Source organism: Prionailurus viverrinus, chromosome A1 (genome assembly GCF_022837055.1).
Source record: "Prionailurus viverrinus isolate Anna chromosome A1, UM_Priviv_1.0, whole genome shotgun sequence".
Taxonomy (NCBI): Eukaryota; Metazoa; Chordata; class Mammalia; order Carnivora; family Felidae; genus Prionailurus; species Prionailurus viverrinus.
This window is the reverse complement of record NC_062561.1, coordinates 112,199,290-112,221,157: the sequence shown is the minus strand read 5'-3', so window position 1 is coordinate 112,221,157 and position 21,868 is coordinate 112,199,290. Positions and strand designations below refer to the sequence as shown.

Genomic DNA, 21,868 nt, shown 5'->3' with positions numbered 1-21,868 from the left:
TCCCAGAGAAGACAGGAAAGGATAAAAGACTGTTTTTTGACATCTAGAGTGAAACAGGAAAGACTGTCTTGCCTGTTGTGGGTCTTCTCGCTGTTGCCCAGCACGGCCATGAGGAACAGAAAGCGGACCTCCTCGGGGCACAGGGAGGCAGATTTGGCCACAGGCCTAAGTGCAGACCTGCAGGGCTCTGTCTTCACACCACAGGGAAAGTGCACACCTAATTGTGCTAAGTGGAAGGCAAAACTGCTCTGAGAGGATGATAAACTTTTTTCCTTTTGCTTGTTTTCCAATTTTTATGAAGGCAATCGCTAACAATACGAGGGTCTGTCTCTCATGTGTCCAGAAAGCAGAAATACTCGGTAAGACTCTAAGGTAATGGCACATTAACTACAAATTTATAGAATTCATAGGGCAGTACCCATTGTAGCCACATAAACAAATATTCAATTTTATTACCCATATCCAGAAAATCCAATCTGATATTAGCTGAGCCATGTTTTTCAGATCACCCAACTGACAGAAGAGTGGATTTCCAAGTTAGTGATAAATACAGAAGATGCCATTTTTTTAAATATGAAACTTATTGTCAAATTGGTTTCCATACAACACCCAGTGCTCATCCCAACAGGTGCCCTCCTCAGTTCCCATCACCCACCCTCCCCTCCTTCCCACCCCCCATTAACCCTCAGTTTGTTCTCAGTTTTTAAGAGTCTCTTATGTTTTGGCTCCCTCCCTCTCTAACCATTTTTCTTTTTCCTTCCCCTCCCCCATGGTCTTCTGTTAATTTTCTCAGGATCCACATAAGAGTGAAAACATATGGTATCTGTCTTTCTCTGTATGGCTTATTTCACTTAGCGTTAACACTCTCCTGTTCCATCCACGTTGCTACAAAAGGCCATATTTCATTCTTTCTCATTGCCACATAGTATTCCATTGTGTATATAAACCACAATTTCTTTATCCATTCATCAATTGACGGACATTTAGGCTCTTTCCATAATTTGGCTATTGTTGAAAGTGCTGCTATAAACATTGGGGTACAAGTGCCCCTAGAAGATGCCATTTTTTAATCCATTCTGTGTCACTCATTATGATTCCTATCACAGAATGATTTTATTCAGGATAAAGACTCCCATTTTGATATTAAAGGCCTGAAGGTTTTACCTGTCAGGAAAAGGAAGAACATTCAAGCAAAATCCAATTAACCATGTATGGAATTATTAGTGGAAAACAATATTCACTCCCCTACCTCTTCTCATTTCATAATCTGATTCTCTAGGTTATGTGAGTGGAAGAACAAGTCAAAAGTGAAAGTCTGTTTTACTTATTCAAATACAGGGCACCTGCGTGGCTCAGTCGGTTAAGCACTGGACTCTTGATTTCGGCTCAGGTCACAATCTCATGTTCTATGAGATCGAGCCCCGTGTCGGGCTCCGTGCTAACAGCACGGAGCCTGCTCTGGATTCTCTCTCTCCCTCTCTCTCCCTCTCTCTCTCTCTGCCCCTTCCCTGCTCACACTCTCTGTCAAAATAAATAAATAAACTGAAAAAAAATCTTATTCAAATACAGAATTAACCTGCATTAAATGATGTATAATGAGAATTTTTAGTCTGTTTGCCTATAACGCTGTACTCTTGTTTAGCTTTAAAGGGCTTCCAAAGTTAAGCACTCCCCCTGAGAGATAGTAATACAGTCATTAAAGGCAGGGGCTTTTGAACCAGAAAGTGCTGAATTTAAATTCCAACTCTACAACCTGTCACGTGAGCCTCGGTTCTCTGGTCAGTAAACTGGGGATCATAATAAAAAGCAGTACGTAGTCACCCTAATAAAAATGAGATGGGTGACATACAAGCACTCAGCACAGCTCCTGGCCCCAAGTAAGAGATCAGCAATGGCACACACTGCGACCATGCACTGCTCTGGCCAAACTGCATATGATAAACCCTACAGAATGCAACGATAAGTGAGAATCACGGTCTTGTAAATCGAAGATTCCAGTTGGTGTCTCCAGAAGAATGGCATTTTCCTTTTCCCACATGCCATAAATCCCAGACAAATAGAGAATATACTATGGAGTAATACCCTGATGCACACTGACTGAGGAAAACAGCTTAATGATAAGAAATTAGGTGGGCAAAGTCAGTTACCCAAGCTCTTAAGCCCTGTGGCCAAAATTTCTTTGAACTATGTTACCCTAAAGGTCCAAAGTGACATTTAGCATCCCTTACTATTTCCAAAGAACCAAGTGGATCAAGGGGATGATTTGAACACAGTCAGCAGCGCTCCTCAAATTTTTAATTACCAGCATGCTCTCAGCATGGTAGCAAAATCTACCCTATAACAGATAGGACTTAAAGAGAATACTCATACCCTAAGAGGTGCACTGACCAAAGAAAAACCTACCATCCTACATAGGGCGTAAAAGGGGTGGAAAATAAAGGGCACTTCCAAAGATCCTCCAAATCTGTGTATTCCTCTGCTTTACATATTTCAACTGCCACCTAATATTTGCATTTAATTAAATATCACAAAGCCCAATAAACCATTTACACAGGATCTACTACTAATTCTGCCCTAGGGAGAGAACGCTTGCTTCTGCTCTGGGAGCAAGGAGACAATTTCATAATCCTTCTTCCATATAACAGAACCAAATAATCCCCCAAATATTTTAAAATCCACAAATTAAAAACATGCATAACAATACTCATTCAAATTAAAGTAAAAAGGATTTCTGCAAGGAAGTGAAATGAGTGGAGAGGAAAAAAGCAAAACCTCAAAAGGGAATTCTGATTATCTGGCATTAATAAAGAAGGAACAGGAATAAACAGCAAAACTGGCAGATGGTGAAAAGCATCTGTCCCTTCTTTCTAAGATTTCTTTTTACAGCCCTAGCTATTTGTTACCAGAATGCCAGTTGGAACCTAAAAGCCTTGAGCTAGCTAAAAGTACAGGCTTTCTAAAACCATTCCATCAAAGAAAACTGCCAGGAGCCCAAGGCAGAATAGACACCACTAACAATCCAGTGAGAAGCTTAGAGGATAGGTCTGAGAAGATGGACAAAATGAACTAGAAATTGATAAGAGTTTATAAGAATTAAAAATAAGTACAGAAGACAAAGTAGATCTAACATAAAGGTAACTTTTTTGAGTAAGACAACAACAAACACAGAAAGAAATTAGAGATATAACTCAAAAATTTTTCCAGAAATCGGGGCGCCTGGGTGGCGCAGTCGGTTAAGCGTCCGACTTCAGCCAGGTCACGATCTCGCGGTCCGAGAGTTCGAGCCCCGCGTCAGGCTCTGAGCTGATGGCTCAGAGCCTGGAGCCTGTTTCCGATCCTGTGTCTCCCTCTCTCTCTGCCCCTCCCCCGTTCATGCTCTGTCTCTCTCTGTCCCAAAAATAAATAAACGTTGAAAAAAAAAATTTTTCCAGAAATAAAAGATTTAAATCTATTGATTGTAAGAATTCAACCATTTCTACACATCCCAGTGAAGTTAGTGAATTTGAAGACTTAAAAAATCCTTTTGGCATCTAGTCAAAAGGATCAATTCATTTATACAAAGAAAAATAACCTGGCCAACTTCAAACTTCCACGTGCCAACATTTAACACAGAAATCAGAGGAGCAATGCCTATAAAGACTTAAGGAAACCAAAGCGCAAAGAATTTTATACCCAACTAAACTGTTGTTCAAATGTAATGCATCCTCTTCATCCTTTCTATGGAAATATTTATTAAAGGATGAAATATAAGTAACTACAGATGGATGGAAAAATGGTACCAAAGGTACAGACAGTAAGCAACAAACTGACTCAGCTCTAGGAATATATTTAAAACAACTGCAGGGACTGTAGTCATGAAATGCAATGCAATGTTATTAACTATTAGAAGAGATGGAAGAAAAGGGGAAGAAATGGAAAAGGTAAATGAGAGTTTAAAAAGTCTGAAAGTTCAAAGATCCAAAGTATATTTAAAGCACTCAAACTAAAAATAAAATGAAACAAAACTGCATGGTGAAGGGAAAGTAGAAGAAAGTAGAAATTCAATTTTAATATTGCTCAGTGGGAATATCACTACCTAAAGAAATGCTATCTAAAGGGCTGCCTGGGTGACTCAGTCAGCTGAGCGTCCAACTTTGGCTCAGGTCATGATCTCACAGTTCATGAGTTTGAGCCCTGCATTGGGCTCCCTGCTGTCAGTGTGGAACCCAGTTCAGATCTTCTATCCCCCCTCTGCCCTTCTTCCGCTGGTTCTCTCTCTCTCAAAATAAATAAACTTAAAAAATAAAATAAAATAAAATAAATGTAATCTAAAGAAATAGAGGATTAAGTATGCTGTGTAAAATTATCGGTATAATAGTGTCCACAAGAAAAACAAAAATAATAATAAAAACATTCACAATTAGGTCAAAGAAAACACAATTCAAATGAAGCAAAGAAAACACAAATCCATCATGATTTAAATGAAGGGAGAAAAAATTATATCGGCTCTGTCATGGTTAACAAGACCAAACATCTTTCCAATCAATAAACATAAAGAGCCATAATCCAACTGAAAAGAAGAGAACATTGGGGCACCTAGCTGGCTCAGGTGGTGGAGCATGCAACTCCTGATCTCAGGGTCATGAATTCGAGCTCCACATTGGGTGCAGAGACTACTGCATAATAAGTAAAAACTTAAAAAAGAAAAATAAATAAAACTTAAAAAGAAAAAAGGGTTTGAATGAGTGTCCAACTCTTGATTTCGGTTCAGGTCATGATCTCACAGTCGTGGGAAAGAAGCCCTCGTTGGGCTCTGGGTTGGGCATGGAGACTGCTTAAGAATCTCTCTCTGCCCCTATCCCCTATCCAAAAAAAAAAAAAAATGAAGAAGAAGAAGAGAAAACTACATGAATCACAAAGCAAACCTCAAATGCTGGAAATAAAGACACAGGCAAACGTAAAAAAAAAAAAAATTTAATGTATAAAGTGTATCTTCAATGAGGATTGAATAATTATGAATAGCTATACTACAAATAACATAGCAACAAAATCAATGAGGCAGAGGGGTGCCTGGGTGGCTCAGTCAGTTAAGTGGTCAACTTCGGCTCAGGTCATGAGCTCACAGCTCAAAGGCTCATGAGTTCAAGCCCCGTGTCAGGCTCTGTGCTGACAGCTCAGACCCTGGACCCTGCTTCGGATTCTGTGCCTCCCTCTCTCTCTGCCCCAACCCACTCGCATTCTGTCTCTCTCTCAAAAATAAATAAACATTAAAAAAATTTTTTTAGGGGCGCCTGGGTGGCGCAGTCGGTTAAGCGTCCGACTTCAGCCAGGTCACGATCTCTCGGTACGTGAGTTCGAGCCCCGCGTCGGGCTCTGGGCTGATGGCTCAGAGCCTGGAGCCTGTTTCCGATTCTGTGTCTCCCTCTCTCTCTGCCCCTCTCCCGTTCATGCTCTGTCTCTCTCTGTCCCAAAAATAAATAAACGTTGAAAAAAAAAATTAAAAAAAAAATTTTTTTTAAATAAAATATTTACTGAACGCTCACAGAAATTGAACATATATTGGCCCACAAAGAAAATCTCAATAAATTCCAAAAAGTAGAAACAGTGCTGACAACATCCTCTGATTAAATTAAAAACAAAAGTAGCAAAAAGTACTACCTGGATATTTTTTTAAATCCTCCTTTTAAATTCTTGATTAAAAGAAGAAATCACAACTGAAACCGAATAGAAATTAATAATGTATGCACTACATACAGGATATGTGTAAAGCAATGATCAGAATAAACATCTTTACATGCTTAAGAAAATGAAAGAGTAAAAACAAATAAATTCATAAACAAATAAATAAAAATTAATGAAGGCAGGAGAACAAGAATGACTATAAAGAGAACAGCAGATGTAAATGAACATGAAAGAAAAATGGCAGAACTAATAAATCCAAAAGCTGTAAAAATTATGTAACAGAAAATAAGATACTTCGGGGCACCTGGATGGCTCAGTCAGTTAAGCATCCAACTTCAGCTCAGGTCATGATCTCACAGTTTGTGAGTTCAAGCCCCACATCAACCTCACTGGTATCAGCGCAGAGCCTGCTTTGGATCTTCTGTCTCTCTCTCTCTGTCCCTACCCCACCCCTGCTCACTCTCAAAATATATAAACATTTAAAATTTTTTTCAAAACATACAAAAAAGTAATTTTAAACAGATACAAATATTTATACAAATAAATTTCGAAACATAGGTAAAATAGTTCCTTCATAAAAATTATCAAAACTGATCCCAGAAGACAAAAACATACAAACGAGAGTGACACCGAAAAGTAACAGTTCCCAGTCATTTCAAAGAAAAATTCTATAAAACCTTGAAAGCAGAGTTAACCCTAATACTAACTAAACTGTTCCAGAGCATAGAAAAAGTGGAACATATCCAAATTATTTTTATAAACTACCATAACACTGTCTCCAAATTCCCACAAAGATAGCATATAATAATAAAACTATAGATTGATCTCACATTAAGTAAAATCTTAATAAAGAAAACCTAGCAAAACACCATGAACAAATGGGATTTATTCTAAGGAATGCTCAATATAAGAAATATAATGATATATTTCACCATATTAACCAATCAAGAGAAAAATCATGACTTCTACAAATTCTGAAAAGATATTTGATAAATTCAGTATTTCTTATGTATTAAAACTCTTACTGAAATAAGAATATATGGCCTCTCTTTTTGTTGTTATCAATTGTTTTCTCTTTATAGCAAGTAATGAGTACAAAAATTGCTTTATATTTGGAGGGTAATACAGGAACATGTAACCACAGCATCAAAATGTACATACCAAAATTGGCTACATGGGTAATCATCACTGTTTGTTCATCATAACAACAATTAGTAAGAACCCAAATTGGACCCCTCTTTAAATAAAGGAACACAGTCTCAGTCCAAAAGGTAATATTATTCTTAAAAGGGAAATAGTAGAATATTCCCATTAAAGTCAAGACGATTCCCAAGTAAAGTCAAGCCAAAAAAAAAAAAAAAAAAGCCTTTTTATACTAACAACAACTAATTAGAAAATATATTAGAAGAAAAGATCCCATCTAAAATGGCACCAAAAATTATCTAGGAATAAACTTAACAAGAAATGTATGAATTCTATAGGCAGAAAACTTTACACCACTACTAAAAAACAGGTAAATATTACTACATTAAATTTTTTTTCTGTATGGCAATAAAAACCAACAAACAAAATTAAAAGACAAACAGTAAGCTGTACTTGCAGTACATATTTCCTCAACATGAATAATTCCTACAAATTAATATGAAAAAGATCAACCACCCAATTTTTTTAAATGAGCCAAGGACATAACAGATAACAAAAGAAATCAAATGGTTCTTAAACATAAAAACTGCTCAAAGTCATACATGATAAAAGAAGTACAAATTAATACTAAGTTTTAAGTCAAGTGTATCTCAGGAAAGTTGGTGGGGGTGGGAAACTAAGTTAAATCTATCAGTTTGGTAAAGATCAAAAAGTCTGATAATATTCTGTTGATGAAGACAGGGGAGAAAAGTCACTCATGTCTCTGGTGAACATAAACTGATATCATCACTCTGGAAGAAAATTTGACAACATTCATCAAAATTAAAAAGGCCCATGCCTTTCAGCTAGACAACTACACATCTAGAAATCAGTCCTGTAGACACACTTATAAATTATAAGAATGGTCACTGCTGCACAGCTTGTAAGAGTCATAGATTTGAAAAAGCCAAAGGTCCATCAGTAAAAAACTGATTAAATAGATGAGGGTACATTTACACACTGGAGTACTATGCAGCCACTGAAAAGAATCAAGTAACTATCTTCTGACATGGAAAAACCTCCAAGACATATTACTAAATGGAAAACAAATGCGTAACAATAGTCTGAATTGTACAAGAGAAGAAACTACATGCATTAATATCTCTGCAACCACACATGAGAAACTGGTAACAGCGAATGACAGCAGGTGAAGGGAAACTGGATGGTTGAGAATCAGGGACAGGAAAAGAGTTACTAGACCCTTGGTTGCCTTCTGAATTTGTACCACACATACACCTATTCTATTTTTAAAAGTTAGTTTGGAAAAAAAACAAAGATGCCATGCAAATGAAGATGTCACTCTAAAGGGAGCTGAGATACAGTGTATGTAACATGGTTCATATTAAAATATTTTGGCTCATGTTAACTTCTTAACATAGGCCTACCTGTTTAGGTGGGTTTTTAGTGCCAATTTACAGCATAGTTTGTCTATGAGCCATGTTCTGTTGAGCCACGGACATTTCAAACAAACATATGGCCAACAAATAACATATAATGGCTGATAATAGTTTCAGTCTTTCCTCTATTGCAAATTACAAACATTTTATGAACAAGTCAATGAATGCATGATGAAGTATGACTTTTTAAGTCACTCTGCCATGTTAAGGAATGTAAGCATTACAATCACCGTAAATTAGACCAATGAAGTTTGTCATTTGGAAATCTCCAAACCATCAGCAATTAAAAGATTTTTCCGTGAACCCCAAATCAAGTATTCTTTGGGAACTTTAATTTTTCTTAAAGTTCCTTTTGTTTCATTTTATTCCATGAAAATATGAAAGACTATCAGATGCACAAAACCAAAACAAAAATCCTGTATCAATCTGTGAAATGTTTAAAAGCACCCTGAATTTAAAAAGCAGCTTCAGTCCAAATAACATGTATCATTTATTAAGTTCTAAGACTTAACTTCTAGCACACACTTACAATACAAATCTTTCATTACTCAGAGCAATTCTCTTTGATATGTTCTTTAAATCTACTGCCTTTTATATTTTGATTATAGACTATTTTAATTATGCACTAAAAAAGAACATATCTCCCACTAAGAAAATGAGCACCAGCGACTCCAAAGTAATTTCCCCAGTACAATCTCCATTAAGCCTCTAAATACTTCCTTTACCCATTCAATGAATTAGAACTCTATTGTTTATGAATCACCTTTACGTTTGTAGGCCTAGAACTCTTCTTTTATAAAACACAATTGCTATGGAAGGAAATGATATTTACGTCTGATTAGAAATGAAAACACTATTACATAAATCAGTTTGGGCATTTCTTCACGTCTTGAAACATGATCGGCAATTTAGTCTAATTGGTGATCAAGGAAACTATCTTGTGATCAATTAAAGTAATTACCAGATTCCGGCAATACAACCTACCTTAATTTCAGCTAGAGTCTGCACTTCTTCAACTTTAATTAAAAATAATGAAAATTATTAAGCAAAATGCATAGCAAGATCATTGCCAAGCACGCACATGTCACAGGACGGGACCTTCCCTTGGTATTGGTGACTGATCCATCACATAAACATCGCTCGGTGCACCAAGGAAAGGCGTCCTTTGCCCCAGAACATTATGTGACTCACCGTGACTTTCTCATGAAAAAGACTGTTAACTGTTCTAGCCACTGCAGGCAACAGAAGAATACCCTTGACTAGCGACATGAGAATTGTGAGGAACAGACACAACCAAAGGGATAGTTGATCCATGCTTTTTTTCCTCTCAAGTGTCACTCTTATTTTGAGCACACGGCACAACTGGTCAAATGCAAAAACGTTAGGGTCAGAGACCTAGACTGAAATCCTAGTGCTGCTATTTACTAGCTATCTGATCTCTGAGAAAGCACTTAACATTTGAAATGAGCCTCAGTTTCTTCTTACGTAAAAATGTAATTTCTTTAACATACTTTGCAGTTTACTGGGCATTCTATCCGGCACTCAGTTAATGCTAGTGATTATTATCATCAGCAACATTGTAATATTATAGTGTCTAGGGCCCGGAGAGGAAGAATTCCTTTCTGAACCTAGTATAAGAACCAGTGGAAGACCAAAGAAATTCACCCTTGCAAGGATGAGAAAAATCAGAAACTTACGGAAAAATTTCTCTGAGTGGGTAGATTTCCAGTGGAAATCTTCCAGTGGGTAGATCTTCTTCATAGAAAGATTTCCAGCGGAACCAGCACTCTGTCAGTAAGCATCTTAGCCAAGCACGTGACCCATGTCTCCCTGAAGAGCCAGACTAAAGATCTTACCTGAGGACCACCCCCTAGGCAGTCCGTATATGTGTCTGGGGATAGATACAACCCTCACCAGTCCCAGGCCGCTAATCTACCTGCCTTCTACTTGATCCACCACAGAGTGCAACATCTCCAATAACTCAAGCCAAGAATATCCCACTCTGAACTTAAAACTGGCTTCCCCAGACACTTGAGACAATGCCCACAAGCTACTGAAAGCGCAGCCTGCTCTACAACACTGTAGGCTAAGTTAGTGCCCCTTCAGCTGGTGGTAATAAGTATACTACCCGAGAGATAGCAGGCTCACTTCCTACACATTACCTTCAAAACCTGTGCTCACAGAACCATAACACTGCAGAGCCTTAATAAAAAAAAGAAAAGTTCTTAAGTCACCATTTTTGGCAATTACCCTAATATCCTAAACAGCCATTCAGAAAAATAAGACAGCTTTTAGCTAATTACATGGTACTACCTTCAACATATACTGTTAAATGAAGCAAGCTGCAAAATAATTTTCTTTTGCAGAACTAGGATTTATAATTACATTAGTAAATTACGACTAAATTCCCAGGGTAGGAAAACAACTCTTTGACAGAGGTCTACAGAAGAGTATCTATTCTTCTCCAGGCAGCAGAGTTTAACCAACATAAACACCTTCACCCACAATTTTACCTAAGAGCTCATTATTTCTGTTCCACTTTTAGGGAAAGTCCTCTAACTAGATAGATACCACATATCTGATGTGTGCCTAAAAAGCTTTCTGGACAAGATGATTACAAGCTGAGAAGATCTCTTCCGTGAAAAGACATTACTCATTTCTAAAGTTCTCTGCACGTAAGTTTAAATTACACCTCCCCATGGGATATCCATAATAACTTCAATAAACCCATCTTGTCATGCTCATAAATAAATAAATATATATATAAATAAATAAAGTTAAATAAGTAAATAAATAAATAACATCTCCCCACATCATCATCAGCTACTAATCAGCTACTATGCGGCATACCAACAGCTCCACCTGATTAGCTGCTTCTAAAATTTCTCACAATCCTTCAGTTTTGCTCTCTTGGAATCAGCACGTTTGACCATTTGCTGTTCATCCTTTCCCCCTAAAGCAGAGGGAAACCAGGGTTTCAAAATCACCCCAAGGGGAATCCATGAGAGAAGCCGTTTACCCGGAGTTTCCCAATGTCAAATAACTTCTGATGCCTCACTGTTCACGGTGGCTGTTCATTACTGCCAGCCAGTTGCTTTGGAAAAGCCCCCTTGGAGGCTCTCTTTCCTAACCAGCTTATAATCCCTATTTGTTCACTTTCAGGAGTCTCATGAGGTAAGAGGTATTACAAAGACTACCCAAGTGTTTTGTTTTGTTTTAGCAAATTAGAATTTATGAATTAGATTCTTAAAGAATTAGAATTGATGCCCCTTAGCATTGTCATCATTATAAAACTTACAAAAATTCAAATCTATATAGAAAAATGTCCCTAGGCTTTAACTTTATGCATCCAAACCACTAAGATATAGAGAAGATCTGGCCAAATACATTTTTAAAAATCAAATAATAGGCAAAATGGCAGCCTACTCCTTACCTTTTCTTCTTTATAATCAAATGGCTCGTTTTAAGAGGTGCAACTATGTAATTCTAGTGTATATCTGACATGAAATTGTCAGATAAATTTCAAAAGAGAGAGAGAAGGCAAAAAGCTCCCACTACAACTGGAGTATATAAAATTAAACTCAAAGTCGAGATCCTTCAACAATAACCAAAAGGGTTGAAGGAAGAGACCAGGGGCTTAGAGCAGAAAGAACACCTACTCCCCCAAACGGCATGACAAGGGGTCAGGGAGGCCTCAAAAATTATTTTAAAGAAACAAAGCAACGCCTCATTTAGCTTAATTGTACAGAAAATACATCTTCTACAAACAGTACACATTTTGTAAAACAGGGTCTCATCTCACTGGACATCACAAAATATCTGATGGTATAAAAAGGTCTGTCACAACATCAAGTTCATACTTAGGCTCCCCTTTGCTTTGTTCTAAATGCAATCAATTCTTCTTTTAAGAGTTTTTAAGTACAGTTTTGGCAACATTTGCTAATGTTTCCTGTAAGAAAAATACATCACTCAAATACAAATATTCAAGCCTAATCGGGGATCCTGATAATACAGCAGAGGACTTCCAGTGATAGACAGCTGCAAGGGATCACTGCAAGCAAATAGCCTGCCAGACCCACTTCGGAGAAAACAGTGTCAATCCAGAAGAAGCCTGGTGAGGAAAGAGACCATCTCTTAAGGCATCTGTATTTATTTGTTTCAAAGTGCACACATAGGTTGTGAACTTGGAAAGGTCCCTGAACCTGTCAGAGTCTTCAGGCACTGAGCTAAAGCAAACCACGAATATATTCAGAATTCATCCTCAACCTGTTATGATGAGGTTTAAGGAGTGATCTTACTATGGTGAACAGATTGAAACTAGGGACTTTCTTGTTTCTGTGTTTTAAATAGTATTACTAACGAATTAAGAATATTCTCAGGGCTTGAGACACACAGAGAGTAAAACAGACTTAGCACTTACCCTGTTTTTGGTATCAAAAGACTCAGAAGGTCTGGTGGATGGTGTCATTTCATCCTGCAAAATTCGAATCCCAGCTTTGTCTCATTCTCTGGCCTTGAGCGAATCCTAAACCTCCCTCACCTCTCCTAGTCCCTGTGAATCAGAGGCTCTGCTACTTAACTTCACTGTGTGAGGAGGTCTCATAAAAACATGCAGAGCGCTTTGCACAGAACACATGCTACTGTGGTGCACTGAAAAGGTTCCAATCCGCTTCAATATCACACAAAGGAATTCTGAGCTGTTCTTTTTTTTTTTTTAATCTAGAAAATTTGCTCCGTGTGGCCAAATAACTTCAGTTGTATTCTGAATACAAATGAAAAAAACTTAAGTCTCTGTGTTAAAAATTCACAAATAAGGCTCACAATGCAGGAAACAGTAATGAACAGAAGAAACAAAAGAATAAGTGCTTACTTAGGTCAATTCTTTTTGCAATACTCCTATATAAATTACCTTGGCTTCAGCTGTTGATCAAGTTGGACTTGGCGGGGTTTGGGGTTTTGCTTTGTTGGGTTTTTTTTGTTTGTTTGTTTGTTTTTTTGTTTCATTTTTTTAGTAATTCCTAATATCCTGAAAGAAAGAAAAAAAATGGTTTGTTTTCCTGCATGTCCTGCATGGGAAAGTCTGTTTTCCCTCTTCAGAGCAGGCTCCCATTCTGTTCCACCACAGAGCGGCTGCCTTCTCTGTGCACATGAGGGCTGATGGGCAGGCAGCACACAGCGAAGCTCCAAGTCTGCACCAAGACCTGCACAGCTCATTTGCAATCTCACTAGAGGAAGAGCACACAACTGGCTCTAAGACGCTGGGACAAAGAAAACATATAGATATGGATGGAATGGGAGTGCTCTGCCATTTGATGCAGCTGCTAGAGAAATCCTTCCCTTTTGTTTTTAAAAGTTTATTATTTCATACCTTATGCAAATCATACTTTATATATTCGGCAATAATATTTTAGAAATACTCAAGTCAAATTAAAGGCTTCAATAGCCTTGCCAAAAGCACTGTGATTTTCCTATAAAAAAATTATTCCAATTTGTTGATCTTACATAGGATGAAACATACTGTAACAATCTTCATAATTTATGTCCTGTTGGGACACAATGATTTAAAGTAACATAATACAGAGCCGCATCATGGCTAATCTAAACCACCTGACCAGATAAACACCAGCTTCCCTTCTCTCTTCAGCAAGGGCATTTCTGTTTATTGTCATATCATTTCCTCATTCTAGGAACATGCAGAATAAATGCAGCCAAACTCCATTTCAGTGGGAGGCTGAGCCGGCCTTTCCCATGTCAGGAGGTTTGTGCGCACACAGGTACCAGTACAATGTCAAGGGCTTACAAGACAGAAAGCAATCCAAGAATTCCACCCTCAAAATCATTTACAGTGAAGCAAATATGGACTCATCCAGTACAATCTGGACCAGGTGTGGTGTTATAAACCACAATCTTTGTGGGTTTTTTTTTTAATGTCACCGAAGAGGTAATTCTTTCAAACAAATTATGGGACTTACTATGAGCCAAATTTTTATAAACGCTTCAATCATGCTTCTTGCTATGTTCACAGGCACTCATGATGTGATTAACTAAACTAAAACACCCCAATTAACCAATGTCTTTTTGGGGTGAGGAATCTTGGTAGGAGAGAAAGACAAAGAGCCCCTATGGCACTAACCATGGCCATTCCTGGTGAACAACTACTCAGGCAGATTTCAAATCGTGAGGTTTCTCCAGGGTCCAGATCCCTTCAACCCTTCTCACATATGCAAACCGTACTGGGCAAAGGAAGGTTTTTAGAGGGACTTAAGGGAAGGGTTTAAAGTTTCAATCGTGAAAGAAAAAGTGCAGGAACACATGTGCATTCAGCAGATAACAAGACACTGAAAATATTTTAAAACAAAACAAAACAAAACGCCTGTCTGACCAAATTTTTATAAACTTGGTTAGGGAAGAGGAAAACAACTGCTTAAGGATGGTTTCAAATATTGCCCTCTGCTATTACTGAGAAATTTCAAAGCTTTTCATGCTCCGTTGGAAACAGCTCTGCTTCACAAGCTGTTCTTGTCGGTCCTGCCAAAGAAATGGTCTGATACGCTTTATTGAAAGCTTATCGATTTGCTTACCCAGACAAATATATATATATAACTCTCTCTGCCTATAAAGACCAGTGGACAAGAGGATTCCTCCAGTGAAAGCAATGAGATGATTAAAATACAGCTGGATGAGACGGGACAGCAGAGAAGAGGCATGCACATCCCAACCCCAGCACCACTGAAGTGGACACTGCAACATCTGAACTCAGTTCCGCCAGTCCCAGTATGCGCAGAACCTGAGCCAACTTGACCAGCACCAGTTTTCACGGGCATCTGTACAGGAACGGAGACAGCAAATAGGTACATTTCTGTCACAACCTGGAGCCTTTTGACTTGTGAAATTAAACGGAAAATGCAATCTGTGAAATTAAACAGAAAGTATCCTTTTTCAGACAACAGACATTCATTAACTTGGGTTTGAATTTAACACTATGCATAGTTGTAAATTTTTAAGGTGACATGTTATAAGCCTGCAACATTACTGGCGACATTACAAGTTAGTGCTATCAAGAGTGAGTTCTGGTAAAAAATGGGTCTTTTTGCCCTCAAGTACTCATACCTTGGACTGACAGCCCACTTGGTAATTCCCGTTTTCATTACGTCTACACTGTATGTACACCTTCCCACACTTCCAGAACCACTTCAAAATCAGCTCACATCAGTCTGAAAATCATGAGGACTCTGCTCACTATAGGTTACTCTAGGCTCATGCATGGATAGGGCTCTCTGATGAAAAAAGTCTTGGCAATGAGCTACAATGTAACTGTCCCCAAGCCCTGACTTCTCACAACCCTGAACCTTCATTTATTAATCTGTATATCAGGTTAGTAAGTGAATCTGCATACCAGAGAGTTGCCCCAGCAATTATATTTTTTTTAAGTTTTATTTATTTTGAGAGAGAGAGCAAGGGAGGGGCAGAGAGACAGAGAGAGAGAATCCCAAGCAGTCTCAACACCATCAGCACAGAGCCTGACGAGGGGCTCAATCTCAGGAACCATGAGATCATGACCTGAGCTGAAATCAAGAGTCAGACGCTTAACCGACTGAGCCACCCAGGTGCCCCCAACCAATTACATTTTTAGACCTATAACCTAAGGAAACTCTCACATATGTACACAAGGAGACACAAAGATGCTTGTTAAAAAACTGACAGTAATAATAAACAGTGCCAAGAACCTAAATGTCCATCAACAGGGGAATGGATAAACTTGGTTAATTTATTTAAATTTTTACTTGATTTTCAGAGGAATAGAACACCGAAAAACAACCCACTACATGAGAAGCAGTGCAATGGATTGAAAGAGTATTAGTTGAGGAATCCAAAACCTGGGCTCTGTACCCAAACCCCAAACAAGCTACATGAACTGGCTAGGTAAAGACTCCATTTGGACACAAGGAGGTGATGTGTACCAATTACAAAGCACAGAGCACCTTCACACACAATGTTCAATAAAAAAGAGTATCAGCTAGGGACGCCTGAGTGGCTCAGTAGGTTAAGCATCTGACTTTGGCTCAGGTCATGATCTCATGGTTCATGAGTTCAAGCCCTGCACCAGGCTCTGGGCTGACAGCTCAGAGCCTAGATCCTGTTTCAGATTCTGTGTCTTCCCCTCTCTCTCTGTCCCTTCTCCCACACTGTCTCTCCCTCTCAAAAATAAACAAACATTTAAAAAAATCTTCTTGAAGAGTATCAGCTACTAATAATAGTACATCACCATGTAGCAGGTTCATCATTCCTACTTTACAGAGGAGAGAGAACTGAGATTCCAAAGGATCCAAGTGTGTGTTTAGGACAAATCCCTGATGTCAGGTTATACTTTTTCCATTTCTTTCCTTTACCTAAAAGCTAATTATACAAAAATAAGTTTCCTGTACTTTTTTATTTTAAAAGTTTAACTACAAGAGAAAAATTAAGCATAACAGAAAATTTAGGAAAAGAAAAAATGGGGGCACCTGGCTGGCTCAGTAGGAAGAGCATGTGACTCTTAATCTCAGGGTTGTGAGTTCAAGCCCCCACAGTGGGTATAGAGATCACTTAAAATAAATAAAATCTTTTAGAGGCACCTGGGGGGCTCAGTTGGTTAAGTGACTTCAGCTCAGATCACGATCTCATGGTCTGTGGGTTCGAGCCCCATGTCAGGCTCTGTGCTGACAGCTCAGAGCCCGAAGCCTGCTTCAGATTCTGTGTATCCCTCTCTCTGCCCCTCCCCCGCTCATGCCTCTGTCTCTCTCTCTCTCTCTTTCTCTCAAAAGTAAATACACATTAGAAAAAAAATTTTAATACATTTTTAAAAAAGAAAAAGGAAAAACTATTATAATTTTTTTTCCTGTGCCTTTCCCCCACATCTGATGTGATAATATTCATTTATTGTGTACCCTGAACTTTCTTAAAACATTAAAACATCCTACCCATTTTCCAGTTAGCTCCACGGTCTTCTTTACTTCTTTTTGGAAGCCACACAATCTCAGACAGAATGGGGGATCTTCTCTTTGAGAAACTATTTCATGTAAATGGTTCAAGCATGTTTGGGAGAGACATGTATACCACATATGTCTTTTCAAGCCAGGCCTTCTGAGCGTTGAAGACTCTTTGAATTCTCTACCAATACACATTGTGGAGTTGCAGGGGCAGAACTAGAAGAGCAACTGTATAATTGGGGGACTATGGAATAAATAAGGTTTTGTTTAACTCCTTTTTTTCAATACCCAGTGAAAACATCAGATGATAAACTCCTCTTTAAGTGAGGACCCATTAAAGCAACCAATTAGCTTAATGTCTTGTGCCAAAACCATGACAACTGAACCTGTAAGAACAAACACTCCACCCACCAGACTTGAAATGACAGGGACAATGTCATCAAATCCTCCAACACGCAGGCAGTGTGCCCTGTGGAAAGATCCCCAGAGTAGGAGTCTTCTCTGGGACCCAAGTTCTTATCCTCAAATATTTCTTCCAGGCACATATGTGACTGGGGCGTGTCACCCAACCTTCACACTCAGCTCCCCTCTTTGTCCAGAAGACCATTCACTGAGGGGCTGTGAAAAGGCCAAGGAATCAGGATCCAAAACTGCTGTATGTACTTCTGTCTTCTGTGCTTAGAGAAATGAGTACAGATCTCAAATGATCTGCATCTTAGGCTTTCAAAATTATGATACTGGTAGGCTATCATAATGAGGTAAAAATCTTCATTACCCTCTTAGTGTGCCTCATCTTCTTCAAGCACCAAGTACAAACCTGGGGGCCATGCCCACCCTGCTGTTCTGAAATGTCTTCTTCATTGAAACCTTGAGAATTATGAGCAGTTGTAAATCCAGGGTTATAATAAAACAAAAAATATGCTGAGCTGTGAATATGGAGAGTGGGCATGGGGTCAGAAATAAATTCGGGGGTGGTTCTGAAAGACACGTACGATCCAGGGAGCCATGTTTCATGAGACCAAGAGGGCTGGAGCTGGCAGGGACCGCAGCAGTTACCTGGCCCAAATCCCTGAGGCTCAGAAAAAGCATGCATTGTAATTTTTAGTTTGAATTAATTTTCTTTACAAAAGAGATGTTCTGCTTTGACTTTAAATCCTTCTGAGCCCATTCAGAATGCTACGGAAAAGTGTCTGAATAGTCCTGAGATACAGAAAGTCCGGAGACTGAGAAGGGGAACATGTTCTTGGAGTTGAGGCCTAGCACTCCCACCTCAGGTACTTACTCCTCCCTCCCAGTCTTGACTTCCCAACCACGGAAGGAAGGGGGTAGACCAATGATGGTAGCGTTCCTCCCACTGGGTGATGTGATGACCAGAATACAGAGATAAGTGCTGTGTTCCTTGATGATTTTAAAAAAAGATTCTTCTCACAGCATGGACTTGGGGTCTCTCTAAGCCAGCAGTCATACTATTTAGGAAGTGAGGGTTTATCTTTTCATGGTAGTTAGGAAAGAATCTGGAGTTCTTTGTCTGGCATAAATGACCTATTTGGGACCTCAGAAGTGTTTCTAAAAGATCTAGTAAAACTTTAAGGTAGTTAAGCGTCCAATTTATCTTTCAGTTTTATATATTGTGAGAGCAGACCCCAAGTCACAATTATCTGTCTCGGCCTCTCCCAGAAGAGCACTTTAAAACCTTCTTATGTGTTTCATCCATTGTCTTCCTTACATATACTGAAGGTTTGGGGCTTAGAGATCATGTCTACATGTTGTAGATGCTGTACAGGATTTCAGTAGTCTCTGCTTTTTGGCACTGATTGAGGTAAGGCACTCTGCATTACTCTTTCTCCTGACTGCCTCAGATTTCAATGAAAACCCCCTTCAAAGATGATGAAGGTTCCTATGACTCAGCAGATGACCCACACACATCACATGGGCATACCTGGTCATAGATATAAAGTTCTAAAAATTCCAGAATCTCAGGGAAAAAAAATGAGTATAAGAAAATCAATGACTAGGGGCACCTGGATGGCTCAGTCAGTTAAGCATCCAACTTCGGTTCAGGTCACAATCTCAGAGTTCGTGGGTTCGAGCCCTGCATCCGGCTCTGCGCTAACAGCTCACAGCCTGGAGCCCGCTTCAGATTCTGTGTCTCCCTCTCTCTCTGCCCCTCCCCGGCTAACACGCTGTCTGTCTGTCTGTCTGTCTGTCTGTCTGTCTCTCTCTCTCTCTCTCTCTCTCTCTCTCTCAAAAATAAATAAACATTAAAGAAAAAAATTTTTAAGAAAATCAATGACTATATTAACATAAGCTTGTAATAAAGTTAGAAATCCTGTCTGGCCACCATCTGTATATACTTTCTAAGAAAGCAGGGCAGAACTGACCAATGACAGCTAAAAGAGAAGTTTCTAGGTTGGTGTTTTTTCTTGAAATTCAATACTATTCAGTACTTTCTTTAAAAATACTTCCTTTAAACAGTAAATATGGGCAGGTATATTTCAAATACAGTATTTTTTAAAGACGAAAAACGCCATAGTAATGGGATGTAACTTAAGAAAAATCTGCTCACAACTGACAACAGAGAAAATGAAGGTTAAATTACTATAGCTAGTATTTACATTTCATTTAAGTAAAGACTTTGGCCTTTACAAGTTTAGGTAGGTTCTACTTCATTGAAAAGCTTAAAAAATTAAAGGTAAACAGATTTTTTTTGATGCAACACATTTCTTTTGCCACTTGTAATTTTATGAGTTAGTAAAAAGTTAAGTTTCATTACATCAAAACAAATGGGAAATGGTTTGGGTTTTAACATAATAATTTAAAACCTGGTAATAAATTCCTTTAATAGCATTCTAAATATATATATTAAAAGTAATTAAAATTTTTAGGGGCACCTGGGTGGCTCAGTCGGTTGAGTGTTCTACTCTTGATTTCAGCTCAGGTCATGAGCTTGATTGTGGGATCAAGCCCCGTGTAGGCCCCACACTGAGCATGGAGTCTGCTTAAGATTCTCTCTCTGCCTCTCTCTGCCTCTCTCCCCCTCTTGCGCGCTCTCTCTTCCTCTCTCTTAAAAAAAAAAAAAAACACTTAAAAAAAGGTAATTAAAATTTCTAAACCTAATGCTTGAATTTCAGACAGCATTCAAGCATTCCTAAATTCACACCCTACTAACTCTATCACCTCCCACTGCCCAGCACTACCTCAGCACCAGATTCCCATCTGCTTCTCACACAAAAATTAAGTCAGAGGTTCAGTTCATTAAGTCAGAGGTATAAACTCCAATCCAAACTCCAGCCCTGCGCTCCCAAACTGCCCCACCCAACACACAAAACCACCACATCACCGCCTCTGCTCCAAAGGGGGGTACTTCTCGAAAGGGTGACAACACTCAACACTGAAAATCAGCTGTAAAACTCAAAGTGCCACTAATATCCACACCATGTTACAGAGGCAAAACGGTTACTCAACAAAAAAACTATTTCAGGGTATCTCTGCTGCCATTTCTCAGTGAGAAAATCACTTTTAAAAACTAGCCAAAGCACCATGAGAGGTGAGGCTGACAGAGCGAGAGCGAGTTTCGCCTCTGGTACCCAAGGTCAGAGGCAATAGTGATGGATTCTGAGATGTGCATTATGATAAATACTGAAAGGCTGCAACACAGTAGGCACAGAGACTACAGAACTGCAGACCAAGAAGCAAAACCTCGAACCCCCACACTCACGAAGCTAAAACGTTTCCTCGTGTGAGAAACAGAACCACCACTAACAATTTTCGGAAATAATGTTTGAGTCTTGGCTCAATTGGATAATTTTGTTCTGCACCAAAGACAATTCCATTCAAATTCCCAAAGTCTACGAGTAGATTCATTCTAATTTCAAGACCTAGTTTCCTCCCAAGCCCAATGAAATGAAAGGCAGAAACCAGCAAAAGAAAAAAAAAAAAATAACCTATATAACATGGTTTGCCATTTTATGAAAAACAAATGAAGAATTACAGTCACATCACACTGATAAACTGAGAGACTGCCAGTGGTTTTCAGGGCAGATGTAACATTTTAACAAATGTGATTGTTTGTGAACGAAATAATTCTGATCAAAAACTTAATTGCAGCCAAAGTGAGCCCTGGGCTGTGTCACCATAATCCATTCTGACAGGAAGCAGTGAGTGGAGATTCCTACTGTGAACGGAGCACATGTGAAAGGTCAGCTCTGGACTGGAACTTCAAAACCGTTAACGTGTAAAACAGTGTGCATTAGAGCCCGGAACGGCTAACCACTGGATTAGCGGATGTCCGCTGTGTGGGTCTGATGTGCTTTTGGCAGGTAATGGTTAATTTGTAAATAGGCAATGTATTGTAACTTTCTTCTGTGCCTCTTCCCAACACCGTCCAGCAGAGCCCATTTTTAATTACAGACCCAGAGTATTACAATATTAGATGTACAACATGGGCTAATTATAACAAAAGTTTCTTATTTTAAAGGGCAACTTCTCTTTTAATAATTTAGTGAAGGAAGAGTTGCATGTGTTTTAAAAAATGTTTGTTGATACAATAAATGAAAAATGGTTCATGTGAAATCTATTTGTTCATCCAATAGCAACTATATTAAAACAGCCAAAATTTGCCAAGTGAGGATTTCATCATCAGAAATATATACTTTATAT

General features: G+C 38.7%; 1 protein-coding gene across 5 annotated transcripts in view; it reads right to left on the bottom strand.

Annotated features, from left to right (window-relative positions):
• The window catches only part of PCBD2 (pterin-4 alpha-carbinolamine dehydratase 2), a 53,463-nt gene that overhangs the window by 2,725 nt on the left and 28,870 nt on the right, over positions 1 to 21,868 (bottom strand). The window contains exon 1 of one of the 5 annotated variants that reach the window (XM_047854847.1): positions 13,150 to 13,266. The exons of 3 other annotated variants lie outside the window; for them this stretch is intronic. The gene's annotated coding sequence lies outside the window, so the exon portion shown is untranslated. Of the gene's footprint in view, positions 1 to 72; positions 608 to 13,149; positions 13,267 to 21,868 lie in introns of those variants that run through there. One more of the 5 variants, XM_047854852.1, reaches the window with a different exon arrangement.